At 45.0% G+C, this 14,944-nt stretch overlaps 1 protein-coding gene across 2 annotated transcripts in view; it reads right to left on the bottom strand.

Annotated features, from left to right (window-relative positions):
• Nucleotides 1-14,944, bottom strand: part of LOC138450152 (myelin-associated glycoprotein-like) — a 912,268-nt gene that overhangs the window by 230,341 nt on the left and 666,983 nt on the right. The gene's annotated exons all lie outside the window — the stretch shown is intronic.

Here is a 14,944-nt window from a genome sequence, read left to right as displayed (position 1 = left end):
GATGTTTCTGCCATATATCTACTATTGTGACATTACTCCGAGCAACACTCTGTGAATTCGATATCGAATTGATGAGAGACCAAACATGTCTGGATTTTGTTTGTTTCATCGCCCTTAGTAAAAGTTATCCATCTTTTTGGTGGCATACTTGCTTGTTTGCTTTCGACAAGTTCTTATATTCATTTCTAAGTTGTTTAACTGAATACCTATATTGTTCCTCGGTTCAATGTCTTCTCTTGTGCACTCGTTCCGCTTTTCTAAATTCTTGTTTTTTTGCCCAAGTGGCATCATCAAAACTGAGTGTGTGCACAATCCGATTTTTTCCATTCCCATTCTGAGGTGTGTTTAAGTTCCATAAGAAATCGACAGAATTTGATGGATTGTATGCTGTTCTTATTTCATCCTCAGAGTGAATCAATACAATTTTGCAGCTGTTTGTTTAGTTTTGGTTCCTCCTCTACAAAAAGTAACAACTATGTTTTTTCCATTGTTTATTTCTATGTCTCTTGACATTCTGCATTTGTCATTTTCATTGTTATCTAACACTGTTCCAATCAGCAAGTTATGATCACTGCTATAATTTTCTTTGATCGTAAAACTTTGACATCTTTCAAAAAATTCCTTGGACAAAAATAGGTAATCTATTGTTGTACTCAGACCTACTTTCTTCCAAGTGGCTTTTGCAGGGATATCTCCCTTTATGTTTCCATTTGCCATGGTTAAATTCCACTGTGTAAGGGAGTCATGCTTTCGTCTGCCATTTTTCATTGGTTTTCTGTGTTGACCTCCTATTTGATTTTTTGTTTCCAGACATTGCGAATTTATATCTCCCATTATTATGATGTTTGATATACCATGCTGTGCTCCTGTGCTTAGTAGTAGATCTGTCACTGCTTGTAGGAACTGTTCTAGATCTGAATTTGCTGGATACCTATATATATTGGATAATATTATCATTTTAGTTGCATCTTTGTTTCTTGTTTCAATTTGTACTGCCAAAATGCCTTGTGTTTTACTATCGAAGAGTGAAATGTTTTTAATTTTCGTGTTTCGACAGGCGATTAGCAGGCCTCCAGAGGGACGTCCTTTCCCTCAATATGTTGCAAATTGATCAATTATTGAAAACCCATCCACTTTGAAGCTGGATCTGAGCCATGTTTCTTGAAATCCAATGATGTCATTGTTGTTAAAAATATCCTCTCTGTTTACTTTGTTTTTGAATTAACTGGAACCTCTTGTGTTCCAGCTACACAGTTTCAACTCCTGTTCTACTAAAGTGAATCACTGGGAATGCCTAGTTTCTTGAAGATTTGAGTGATTATTTCTGGCAGTAGTGCCAGTGCCTTAGTCTTATCATTGATTTGTGGGCTTTTGATCTCATTTACTTCTTCCTGCTTGACTTTAGCACTGATTGTCTCTGTTTCCTGCATTGAATGCCCTTTCGATATGATTGGTCTTCACCCATTTTCTCCATTTTGTTGGGTAGTTCGGTACAGGCAATATAGCCTTGTTTTACTAGTTCTTTATTGGCTGCTAGAACTGCACTCACGCCCAATTGAGATTTAAGACCAATTTCCACAATATCCATCCATTTAACATGGGGGAATGTAATATATTGTATATAAGAGGTCGACAGGAGGTAGAGATCTGTGATTTTTGTTGAAGATTGATAGAATAATACTTCGATTCAAGGGTTTAGATCCTGTCCCCCTTCTATCTAATCTTTTCATCCAGATCTTAGGAATTGCAAAATGTGCAATGGTGGATGGTTTAGCTTCTGGCTCTTCTCCCTCCACATTCTCTTGACCTGTTGTGCCATTGCATATGCATCTCGCTTGACACTCCCCCTTGGTAAATGTGTGTTACAGGATTCATCTCAAATTTTTTCTGCTGTTATTTTGGTAGGCTAAGTTTCTAGATTTTCAGTTATTGTTTGTGTGCTGTTGTCCTCTTTATTTTGATCTTCCATTGTATGTGATTTGTTGTTTCCTCTTGAGTAAACGGGTGCTAATTTCAGTGGTGCTTGCACCACATCTGTTGGCATTCCTATCGTGGTGGCCTCTGCTGCTAGTTTTTGAGAGGTATTCTCTTTATTTTCTGTATTGTCATCTTTTTTGTTTTTCCTTCCAAAGCTCCAATAATTTCTTTTTTAGCCGTTTTCACTTTCATCTTTGTTGACTTCACAGTATTCTTAACTGGGGGTAAAGTTAGAGCTTTGATAAATTCAGTTATGTTTGCTTTTCTTATTTTTTGCCTTTTACAATTTTCTGTCTTCAATTCTTGTGAGGTCTTCTCTGATTCCACTATTACATGCTCTTGTCTGTTTAGTTTTTTTCCTTTTCCTTGTTTTTCCTTGCTGTTTCTTTCTGGATTCTATTATCTCACAGCATGTTTGGTGCAAGTCATCCATGAGACATACCGACTTTTCATTCTGTAAGTATACCTCCTCTGAAATTTGTGCTAGACGTATGAATTAATCCATCATGGACTCAGATAGTGGTGTGTCGTTCCATTCTTGTTCTTCATTATCCTTGGCATGTCTCAGAGCTACCATAATCTTTTTTTTGTTGTTGTTGTACGTCATTGTTTACAGCTGTCGTATTTCCATTTATCAATTCCATTTGTGTATTAGTTTATTTCCATTTTGCTTGCAATACCCTCATTACGGTTGATTGTTGACTGATTTCTGTTTTTGTTGTTTTTAATTTGTTGTTTACTTATGAATTTATGGCTTTTGTTAGCCCAACCAGAGGACATTGCTACTCATCCACTTCTTTGGCGAGTTCCATTAGTATGCCTGTTTGTGTATGAACTTCTCCCTTTAGCATCTTGAATACATTTATGAAGAATTTAGTACATAGTTCAGTGCCAAGAGGGTTGAGGCATGTCCTTCCTTCGGGTTTATTTTGTTTCCTAGAGACTTTGTTGTTAATTAATTTAATATCTCTTGTTTTCCATGAATGCTATGTTGTTTCTCTTGTGAATCTGGGGATTGCTGTGGATTATTTGAATCATCATCTTCCAATACGATTACTTTTTTGAGCTGGTGGGGGGTTGATTTTCATTTGCAATAATGTACTCAATTGCTGGTCTTCATCTACATCCAGCTCTTCAGCATCTCCTAGACTACGACATTTCCGTTCTGAAAAGAATTCCAATGTTTTTTTTTTCATCGTGGTAGCCGTCAGAGTATATTACTTACTCGTTCCTAGCTCATTTTTGGAGCTTAATTGGTTGGGTGTCGATTGTTGCTGTAATTTTCCCCATATGTTATGCTCTGAACTGGAAGGAAGCTGATTATCTCTAATGAGATGTCAATTGTTTAAAGTTTCTTGTATATGCTCTTGCACCACGGATTTAAATATGCTTCTTGATTCATTCACTTATCAGAGTTCAACCTGTCTTGTTTCTACTATTTCAGGGGCTTTTAAGTCATCCCTTATCGGTCCACTTCTTAAATTGTATAGGTGTGCCATTGTGGTTGTCCTTAACAACTAGTTTTGTTTGAGTATATAGCTCAGCTATATATTTTTTTTTTAAATGCCTTGTGTAAGCATTTGTCAATGTATTATTTATTCACTTTTCATTGAGAACAAAGCTATTAATTCCACGTTTCTTTTCCTGGTTTGATGTATGAATCAATTTCTGGGTGCAGGTTCTAGATGAAATTATTTGGGGTATGAATAGATTTAATTGTAGTAGTGATGGCTATGGATCTGTTTCAATTCCGTTTTAATTCTCTGAGTTGTTTCTCTTTTTAAAATCAGCCACTTTGCCCAATGAACAGTGTTAAGCAATGCTAAGCAGCCCATGATTACTATTAGCACACTGTTTGCTCACCATTTAGTAGATTTGTTCCTCGCGTTCTTGTTCTGCTGATGTCAGGTCCCCACTGGGGCTCACACCGTCACAGCACAGCAGTACTCCCACCTGAATCTCCTGATTTTGGAAATCTGGAGTCGAGTTGCAATTTTGGGCAATCATTTCAGGCAGAGTATATTTCAGGGCTCAGAGGACGCACCGGGAACACTGGAAACATGCAACGCACTCTCTGCGACGCTCCACGCCTGGAGAGGGGATTTTGTCAATACAACTACCGGCTTGGTAGTAGGGAGGGACAACAGACTGGAAACCTCTCAGTGAAACACTGGAAACACGCAACACACTCTCGTGACGCTCCACGTTGGGAGAGGGGATTTTGTCAATGCAACTACCAGCTTGGTAGTAGAGAGGGACAACAGACTGGAAACCTTTCAGTGAAACACTGGAAACACTCAACACATTCTCTGCAATGCCCCCTCCGGGTCGGGAGAGGGCATTTTGCCAATGCAACTAGCTTGGTAGTAGAGAAGGACAAAAAACTGGAAACCTCTCTGTGAAACACTGGAAACACTCCACACTCTCTGCAACGCTTTGCGTTGGGAGAGGGAATTTTGTTAATGCAACTACCGGCTTGGTAGTAGAAAGGGACAACATACTTGAAACCTCTCTGTGAAACAATGGAAACACTCAAACCACTCTCTCTCTATACTGAGCTCCCCCTCCCCCTTAAGAAAAATTGTTGCTTACATTTTTTAATAAAAGCAGTCACTCTAATCTCTTTTTAAAGAGCCTCGTTCCCCCACCGCGAGCATAATTTCGGACCCACTGAGAGGGCCTTCCCCACAGTTTGAAGACCACTGCTAGACAGAACTAAAAATGGTTGCATACTAAAACATTTTTGCATGCATTCTGAGACGCTTGTCCCAGCTGTGTGTACAATCATTCAAATTCATGGTTCAAGGAAGTCATGGTATCAAATTAAGACAGACACAAGTGACCACAGGTTCAATTGTGTTTATTGAACCATATCAAGGGTGTGATAAATGCCTATCTAAGCCTTAAGGAGCAAGCTGCGAATATCAAATAATAATAATGCAGTCCTAGTGGAGTCTTGTAAAAAAGAAAAAAAGGTCCTATACTGAAAAAAAAAACTATTGCCAATCCTTATCACTAATTTACAAATAGTGTGGGGGAAATGTTCATAAAAAACAAAGAAGTGTTCACAAAATGATAAGTCAGGAGGTTCAGGCCGTTGGCCTCCCTTCCCCACGTTTTCAGCACGCGACAAGGCGGTTCACTCTGCCATAGCACACTCTTGGGCTTCTTCGGCACGAGAACACAGTTCTGTTACAAGAATCAGAAACATCTATGCCCAAGTCTCCTATGTAAACAAAGGCTCTTGATTCAGAGGGCCTGAAGTGTCAAACAAACAAAACGTTCCTTTTGAAAATATTCACCTAGGTTGGTGACTCACGGTTCACCCAGGATCTCCCTCAGCTGGGCTCAGATCCCCTTCTCACAATTAGTTTCCCTCAGCCGGGCTCGAACCAATCACAGTTTTTTTTTAGCTATTCAAGACTTTCGAATGTGCAAAGGGTTTGGCTTGACCTGTTGCAGGATCATTTTGATTTCCAAGTTCACAATGTTTACACTCTTTGTTGGATACCGTGAAGAGGCTTTGAAATGGGCACCCACGTGGCACCGGACCACTCTGCATATGGTATCTGCCTTGGTTTACAAAAGTTCAGGTATTCCTTGGATACTCAATTACATTCGCGTCGCTCACCATGCACGCCTCGCAGTTTGTTCTTTTCCAATTTCTTCATACAATGTTGCTGCTTGCAACCTTTGTTCTAACCCAAACTGGTCTGCTATCAGTCTCCCAAACTGACCGGCTGTGCTGACTTTATTGGAATGGCTTTCTTGTCAGAGACAAGGACAGTACCACAAGAGCAATCGCTCCTCAACACCTTGGCTGTCGATGCGGGAAAAGCCCTGGGTACCTTTGACACACAATGTACCTTTCTTCTGCTTTATCTCTGGGTCTTATGTTTCTTATCCTCAAGGGTTCATGAAAGGAGATGTAGAGGAGCAGCTGCATGCCTCTGCAGGAAATCCCGCCCCGCTGCCTCCTATATGTTGGAATTCAGAGACTTTGCCATGTTTGACACCAGCAGTTGTGCCAATACCACAGCGAGTATTTGAGAAAAGGTATCCACTAAGAAAACCGTATCGAATGTATCCCCGAAGAGACGACAATCTGAGGGAGGAGGTCCCTGAAGGGATGTGAGAAGGAGCAAAAGGGAGAAGCTAGTGACGTCACAAGAGACGAGCCTGACACACTGAGAATACTGGCTCAAGAGAATGCATGGATCTTACAGAAACTGATGATGAAGTTAAGAATCGAGTAAACTTTCATATGCAGAAAAGAAGATTGCACACATGTAAAGTGATAAAGAAATGCAACCGTTCAATAATTGTACAGACGCAGAAACGCAAGTAGACTAAGTGATCATAGAAGCTGGCTGTATGTAGTGAATAGATTGCAGTCGAAGCCACAATTGTATAGTAGCTGGACATCTGTGTCATGAATTTTAGTAAGCCCGGGCCCATGGAGAGGAAAGGCCGACAATTGTATGACAGCAAAAATAAGCTGAAATCGTGGAAATGCTTGGCGAGGCAGCCAAGGTTGGTTATCTATTCTTGAAAGCAGTGAATGTGCAAAGGATGAATCACCCCTTATTAAGAGGCAAAGAAAGAACACCAAGTTTTATTCCTAGACAGTGGCGTCACCAGGAATCAAATTTAGGAGGGGCACAGAGTGGGCCAAAGACGAAAGTAGCGGGGGCACAGACAAAAGTAGGGGGGAGCCTATGAAAGGTAATGAGTGATGCAGTGGTGTAACACAAAATGTGGGGGCCCTCCTGCGAGCCATGATGAGGGCCCCCCCCTACTCGGCAACAAATCACGGCTCGCACCACACTCTAGGCCAGCCTAGATTATCACGCTTGCACAATACGCACAAGCTTGCTGCTGAAGGGGTATGCCGCACAGTGCACTAAGAGAAAGATATAAATGTGTTTTTAATGCATTATACAACACGATTTTATGAAAACATTTGGCTATGAAGCCATAGTGTTTGCAATTGTTTTGTAGCGTAACACCAATCCAATACGTGCAAGTCACCAGCAGTGCACAGGAATATTAATGCTTTGCTATTAAAAATGCCATGCGACAATCAAAACACGTCCAACTGACTGCACAATGTAGACCAGTGTAGACACGTAATAACATTACACTAAAGCATTCCAGGCCACATTTAGACATACCTCGACTGGTTGCACCAAAATGCCAGTCGAAGCAAGAACACTCATCAAGAAGAGAGCACACATTAAAGCCTGCGTCTCCACGGCCTCTAACAACACGGCCAAACTCTTTACAATCTGGAAGGAAATGGTCAATACTGTTGCGGTCTCTACCTCTCCTGTTCCCTCCCAGGCCCTCTGTACATCTCTGGCCTCACACTAAATCTCAGGACATCCTGTCCGCTATCTCCTGTTCCTCTCCCTCTTCCTCTCTCGGCCTCCTTTGGCCAACTCTACCTCTTATCCTACTTTTTCCTCTTTCTCTCTGACAACACCTGAAAAGGTTTCTAGACAAGTCCGATCTATGAAAATGTCATCCAAACAGGTGCTCCCCTGCTCCTCCAGAACCATCAAGGACCATATTGACACCCTCTTTCCAGCCTTGGGCGATTTCTGTAATCACTCTTTTGCCACTGGAACATTCCCCTCTCCTCTTAAGCACTCCCTTGTGCACCCACACCTCAAGAAGCCGTCTGCCGATCCTAACTGCCCGGCAAACTATCGGCCATTCTCCATTACCTCTTTCCTGGGCAAATTCTTGGAAAAGCTTGCCATCTCCCAGCTTACTCTCCACACTGAATCTGTTGGTTGTCGCCATGACCATCAGTCTGGCTTCAGAGCTGCCAGAGGCACGGAAAATGCTCTCCTGAAAACCTGTGAAGATCTGCTCACTAACCGTGATTCAAGCATTCCTTCTGTCCTCATCCTCATCCTCCTTCTTTCCTCAGCTTTCGACATGGTCAATCACGCCATCCTGATCAATCGACTCCGTGAGAACCTGGGCATCACGGATCAGGCCCTGTAGTGACTGATCGCCTTCCTATTGGACCACCCCTCCCCTCTCAGGTCCAACTTGGTTCCTTTCTCTCTGCCACCTCTCCCCACCTGTGGCATTCCCCATGGGTCTATCCTCTCACCCTGGTTTTTCAACCTCTACTGGACACTTTGTCTCACCTAATCTCTGCCTTCTCCTCTAACTTTCAGTGTTATGCGGATGACTCAGCTTTCCTTGAGGCTCCCCTCAGCCTCCTCTCCTCTCTCGCTCATTCCTGAATGTCTATCTACGATTCAAGGTTGGTGCACCTCCAACGATCTCTACCTTAATGCCATGAGATCCATCTCATTGGGACCCCTGCCCCTGCTTTCCCTCTCTCACTCTGGCCTCCCACCTTGGGCCCCCTTCCTTCGCCTTCCTGAGAGGCAAAAAACCTTGGTGTTATCTTGGACTCCACTCTCTCTTTCTCTCCTCACATCTCCGATGTCGCCAAGATGTCCGCTAGCAGCTGCTCCTCCTCAAAGGGGCTCTTCCCTTTCTTACTTTCCACCAGAGGCTCACTGTATCCAGAGCACTGGCTCTCTCTAGGCTGGACTAATGAACAGCCTCTTTCTCAATCTGCCTGCCTCTACTCTCCGTCATCTGCAACTAATCCAGAACAAGACTGCAAGTCTTATCCTTGGCCTCAAGCCCAGGGATCATATCTCTTCAGCGTGAAATCTCTCCACTGGCTCGCAGTGGCGGCAAGGATCAAGTTCAAGTCCCTTTGCAAGGATTTCTGGGGCCATGGCCCGCACTATATCCAACGCTCTCTTCCAAAATCCCTTCCTTCTCGAGCCCTTCGCTCAGCTACCTCCAACTCTCTAAGGGTTAGACCCTTCTCCAGGCAGATAGTGGGGGGTATATCTCTCACCTCTGCAGGTGCCTCCCTCTGAAATGGCCTCCCTGCTCCTCTCAAACTTGAGGCAGACCACCTGATGTTTCGGAAGCAGCTCAAAACGTTCCTCTTCTCCTCTGCTTTCTCTCTCTCCCTCCCCTGCTGACCTACCTGTCTGCTGTACCGACTGGTTGCTTGGCTACACACAGAGTCTCTCTGAGTCCAGGCACTTTCTTGATCGGTTACCCTTTCACTGCCTCCGGGCCTACCATGCACTTAGGGGCTGTAACTGTAACCCTGAAATCCCTTGTTCTCCTTGCACTACCCAGAGCCGTGCTGCCCTGGCTGCACCTACTCAGAGCATTGCTGCCCTGTTTTTCCCTCCCCTCCTCCCTTTCCCCTTGCAGTTCTCGTTCTCGCACTTGCACCTTCTGAATGACACATGGCCTAGTAAGATTATTTGTCTTGTCCTCCGTCTATCTTCCCTCCCTTGTCTTGTCACGACTGGCAGCACTGAAATGCCAATCTATCCCGGTAATTACACTTAGCAGGACTGCTTTATCAGAAATGCCCAGTTAAAAGAAAGTCATACCAAACTGAGGAATGACTAGACTGGCTGCACCAAAATGCCTCTCTAGCCACTAATGCCACATATCATGCCTGCTTAGCCTGGACATGGACAACCATTATGATTTATCACACAATCCCGCCCCTCCACACCTCCCCTCTCCCACCCCCTACCCCAACCTCCAAAATCAGCTCCTTGGCCCAGAAATACCTCCACGTCCCTCGTTCTTGTCCAAGAGCTTACGTATGAGGCTCTTTGCCTCATAGGTAAGTACTGGGGTGAGGAAGTGTGGGACTAGGAGTAATGAAGATTACAGGTAGCTAAGTCAGACATTACCGCCATGTACCTCTTCCTCACCCCAGTATTTGTGTATGAGGCAGAGTGCCTCAAACACAAGTACTGCCTCATGCATAAGTACTGGGACGAGGAAGAAAAGGGCTAGGAGTAATGAAGATTACCAATAAGTAATCGATGCATTAAACACAAGTAGTAGTGCAACACCATTGAGTTGACTGTGCTTCCGCACCCCCCCCCTGAAATTTTGTGCTATGTTGACTCGACCTGGCTGACCTTTAGAGCAGCTGCTGGACAGAATAGGACTCAGATGTTAAACGGCACCTGGGTTTCACTGATAACAAGGGCCCAGAAATTACCAATGTAAAGCATTTCACTGTTAGTACCTGCATTCAAAACCACATTTTTTAGGCAATTGAAATTGTGATGTGGGATTAGTACTTGCATGCCAGGGGAGTGATTGGTAGGGTGGAGAGGGAACAGGAGACCGCTCATTCTCACAGTAGTCCATAGCTGGGTGCTTTTAGACTTAAAGGAGAGAGTTAACTGCTTGTAACATTGAAACTGCACTAGAATAGTCTCATTAAAATGCGTAAAGAAGTTAGATGTCCCCACACAAATATGTTTTCCCCTCCCCACCGCTCATGAAGTTAGCGCCTCTACCAACATTTGAAGGAATACCCCACCCGAAATGTAGGTTTTGTTGCACCCCTGAACATAAGCACACTCACCATTCACCATATACACACACGCACACCCAGCCATCCATACATTTAATTGTGCACCCTTTCACCATACAGGCACACTCAGGCAGCCACCCATACATTTAAGTGTGCACCCTTTCACCATACACTCACACAGGCTGCCACCTATACATTTAAGTGTGCGCCCTTTCACTATACAAGAACACACGCGCAGCCAGCCACCCATACATTTGTGTGCACCCTTTCAGCATACACTCACAGAGGCAGCCACCTATACATTTAAGTGTGCACCCTTTCAACATACACTCTCACACGCACACGTCATGGGGTTGAGGGGAGCCCTATTACTTCAAAAAGAAATGTTTTTTTTTAAGTCACTCTGACTTCATTAAGAAATGATTTCCGGTAAGGACCGAACCATAAGGGAAATTATTTCTTTATGAAGGCAGAGTGACTTCAAAAATAAACTATGGGCCTCATTCTGAGTACGGTGATAACCGTGCTGTTGCCACGGGAGGATTGCCGCCAGACTCGGAATGATTTACAGCGCCTGACTTCCCAGTGCCACCGGGAGATTACAACCCCGGCAGCCCAGAAAGTCAGGCGCCGGTAAAATGTTTCTCCCTATTCCCATAGGACTCTGTTAATTGTTAATGGTGCTGGTGCTTGCATGGCGGTCTGCCTACCATGGGCGCTGTGCTGGGCAGGGTCAGACCTGCCGGCATGGTGGCTATGGCAGGCAGACCTGTAATATGCTGGTCCGGAAACAACAGTGCCGGTAAGCTTACCAGCACCGTTGTTTCCAGACCGGCATAGCTGTAATGAGTCCCTATTTCTTTTTTAAGTCACAGGGATCCCCCCAACCCCATGACATGGAAGCCTCGAGCCTAGGGTCTACCATGTCATGGGGTGGGGGAGGTTGGGGAGGGCAGACTTCAAAAAGAACGTTTCTTTTTGTAGTCACTCTGCCTTAATAAAGAAATTAGTTTTGTTAAAGAAATCATTTCTTTATGAATGCAGAGTGATTTCAAAAAGAAACAAAAGTTTTTTTTTGGGGGGGTGGGGGGGTGTTTCATTTTTTTTCTCAAAATGGGACCCCCATCCAGGGGCCCCTGAAACGTGGGGGCTGCGGGGGCCCTCGACATGCCAGTGGTGGCGTCACAAGCACTCCTGCAGAGAGGCTTTTGTGCACACCAACTACCCACACCCCACGCAGCTCCCCTCCCTCCCATCAAAATGCAGGCACAAAATAATTCAGTGACTAATGGCCCATCATTAGCAGTTTCATGGTTACATTCTGATGGTTGGGGCTGCAAGCTGCTCGAGCACTACTCGCTTTGAGACAAAAGGAGTATTGCTGTGTGATATGCAGACATTTGCCTCAGTGAATGTCACAAAACCACGAACAGAGAACATGGTCACTGCGCGCCTTCGGTAGGGGGGGCACAAGTGGGGGGCACAGGACTTCAGAGGGGGGGCACTGGCCCCCCCAGAGCTCCCCCTAGCGACACCACTGTTCCTAGAACAACGATAGTGTGTGCCTGTACTTCCATATATTCCAACAGACAAGGATACTTTGCAAGGCCAAGTTCTAAGACAATCTTCCTGGTAGAAGGCATGGGTGATGAGATGTTGGGCTAATTGGGTGGGGAGGTTAAGTCAAGTCCACCGCCTGGCACCTGTATATGAGCTTACATGCTGCTAAGTGAACCAAATGTTGCAGACATGGCAGGAGCGTGCCAACCAATTGTAGAGGGCTGTATAAAGAAGGGCCTTATACCTTAAGAGCCAATGATAAAGCATGTACCCAACAGTGTTGAAGATTACATGTTTTAGAGGTAGGCATAAGTTGTCCTCCTGACAGTAGATGGCCAATCACAATCCCAGTCCTTATAGAAAGTATACTTAGATGTTCCCCTTGAACCAATTATAATCGCATGTAGGTTTTTCTTATTTTCCACGTAGTATGATGTATTTTTCTGAGAAATTTGTTGAGAGCTGAGGGAACGTCCGCTGATGTTCATTGTAAGCTCCCTGTTTGAGATCATTGTTAAGAAAACAGCAACCTTTGCCATCTTCCTGAGTTGGTTGGATTATTTGGACTCCACCCATTGTATGCATGTTACTAAAGAGCTATAAGTTCACGTGGTAGCTGTACGGATGGTTGGAAAAGATCCTAAACAGTATGCCTCCAGTGTTTCGGACGATCGAGTATCCTCCACCATTAGCTGGAAGATCACAGGGTTTCCTGTAGAGAGCGGCCGATAGAAATGAACTTGCAAGAAGAACCGAGACCGTGGGCAGGTCCCCCGTTGATGAAATCCCTGTCCAGTTTCCACAGGTGCTCTGCAGACGGAAGGCAAAGTGGTCGGATTGAAGGAGGAGTCAATACCAAAGGTCTCGAGTCCATTAATGAACGAATGGTGCGTAGACTAAGGGGAATGGCAAATGAAGGGAATGGGATTGTGATCATTTTTAAGTAACAGGAAATATTGTGTGAAGAAAATGTAGCGCCTAGGAGTCCTGACTAAATGGAGTTTCAGAGATAGACGTTTCAAATCCCAATGGGGGTAGAGCAGAAACATAAAACGCGTAATTAGAATAACGTAAGGTGACATCTCAAACCCTGTAAAGGTTTTAAAGTAAAGGGGAGAGAGAAAAAGGTGATCACAGTGTTTATTAATGTGTAATGTCGACTAGATTGTGTTTTTGTTGAGTAAAAATATCGAAGAGCGATAGAAGTTGTCAAGAAATTGTAGAAGTTGAGGAGCAACAGTGATTGAGCATAGCAAAGTGAATGGTGCCAATCAAGAGAACAGACAGGCAATCAAGAGAACAGATAGCCAATCAACAGTTAGAGATAGCTAATCAAGAAATTAGAGGCTTGAACTGAGATTGATGGTCCATGCTAATATTTGGTGTTTTAAAGACGTTGAAAAGTGGTGATTTAAGCAGAAGTATAAAGGTTATTTCATAAGTCTGGTAAGTATTGATAGTCAATTGAAACTTGTCATTATGGGAGATACTCCTCTGATGCACTTATGTAAAACATTACCAAAGCATATGCCCAAGCTCAAACAGTATAGTGCACAATGGTTGAAACGCACAGCAAATAAACTGTTCATGCGATGTCCACAAGCGGGAGCATTGTCAAAAGCGGTATTGCAACACATGACCATATACTTGCACTGTGCGTACACAGGGAAGAACGAAGGCAAGAGGAAGAAAGAATTAGAAGGGATTTGAGAAAGCGAAGAGAGATAGACAAAGAAATGGAGCGAAAAAGCCGGCAGCAAGGTCTTGGTACTATTATCACTCGTAAGGAATCAGTAGGGCCAAGCCCAGAAATACGATGGGATAGAATAGAAGAGTTCCTCCTATAGAGGAAGCAATGCCAGGGGCATCGAGAGTTGCATTAGACGAAGAAAGATTTGATGCGGAAAGCATTTGAGAAAGGATCAATAAGGTTTATCAACAGTGGAGGCAAAATAGCGAATATGAAACTTGAGGGAATGATGATCGATCCCCAATGCCTCAATCATGATGAGAGGAGGGAATCCTGTTCAGTGATGAACATCGAGCATTGTCTTTAAGTAGATTGACAGGGTAATTCATAGAATTCAGCACACAAGTGGCGCACGCGGCTGGTGCACAGTGTGCGCGTGTGACTTTCTGCGCCAGCCGCGTGCGCTAAAATCCATTTCCAGACACAGCATATTCATGGATTTTAGCATCCAAAACCAGCCGTGGCGCACCGACCCTGCAGCAGCGCCAGTTACGCCCCCAACCCCTCCCCGTGCGCCATGCACACCGCACAAATCTCATACATGACGCACAGGCACCGAACCACCAAGAAGCCAGTAAAACTCCCCGCGCACCCCTCCGAATAGATGTACACCCCGGCGCGGGGAGTTTCCCACGCGATTGGCCCTGTGCGAGCGGGGTACGTGTGTTACTGGGTGCGCGGGAACTTTCACACACGATTGGCCCTGTGCAAGCGGGTACGTGTATTACTGATGTGCGCGGGAACTTTCACACGCGATTGGCCCTGTGCGAGCGGGGTACGTGTATTACCGGGGTGTGCGGGAGGTTTCACACGCGATTGGCCCTGTGCGAGCGGGGTACGTGTATTACCGGGGTGTGCGGGAGGTTTCACACGCGATTGGCCCTGTGCGAGCGGGGTACGTGTATTACTGGGGTGCGCGGGAGGTTTCACACGCGATTGGCCCTGTGCGAGCGGGGTACGTGTATTACTGGGGTGCGCGGGAGGTTTCACACGTGATTGGCCCTGTGTGAGCGGGGTACGTGTATTACTGGGGTGCGCAGGAGGTTTCACACGCGATTGGCCCTGTGCGAGCGGGGTACGTGTGTTACTGGGGTGCGCGGGAACTATCACACGCGATTGCCCTGTGCGAGCGGGGTGCGTTTATTACTGAGGTACGCGGGAGGTTTCACACGCGATTGGCCCTGTGCAAGCGGGGTACGTGTATTACTGGTGTGCGCAGGAGGTTTCACACGTGATTGGCCCTGTGCGAGCGG

Source organism: Ambystoma mexicanum, chromosome 1p (assembly GCF_040938575.1).
Source record: "Ambystoma mexicanum isolate Mex_15411 chromosome 1p, UKY_AmexF1_1, whole genome shotgun sequence".
In the NCBI taxonomy this organism is placed as follows: Eukaryota; Metazoa; Chordata; class Amphibia; order Caudata; family Ambystomatidae; genus Ambystoma; species Ambystoma mexicanum.
The sequence above is the reverse complement of the archived record's forward strand: the minus strand, read 5'-3'. Positions and strand labels throughout refer to the sequence as shown.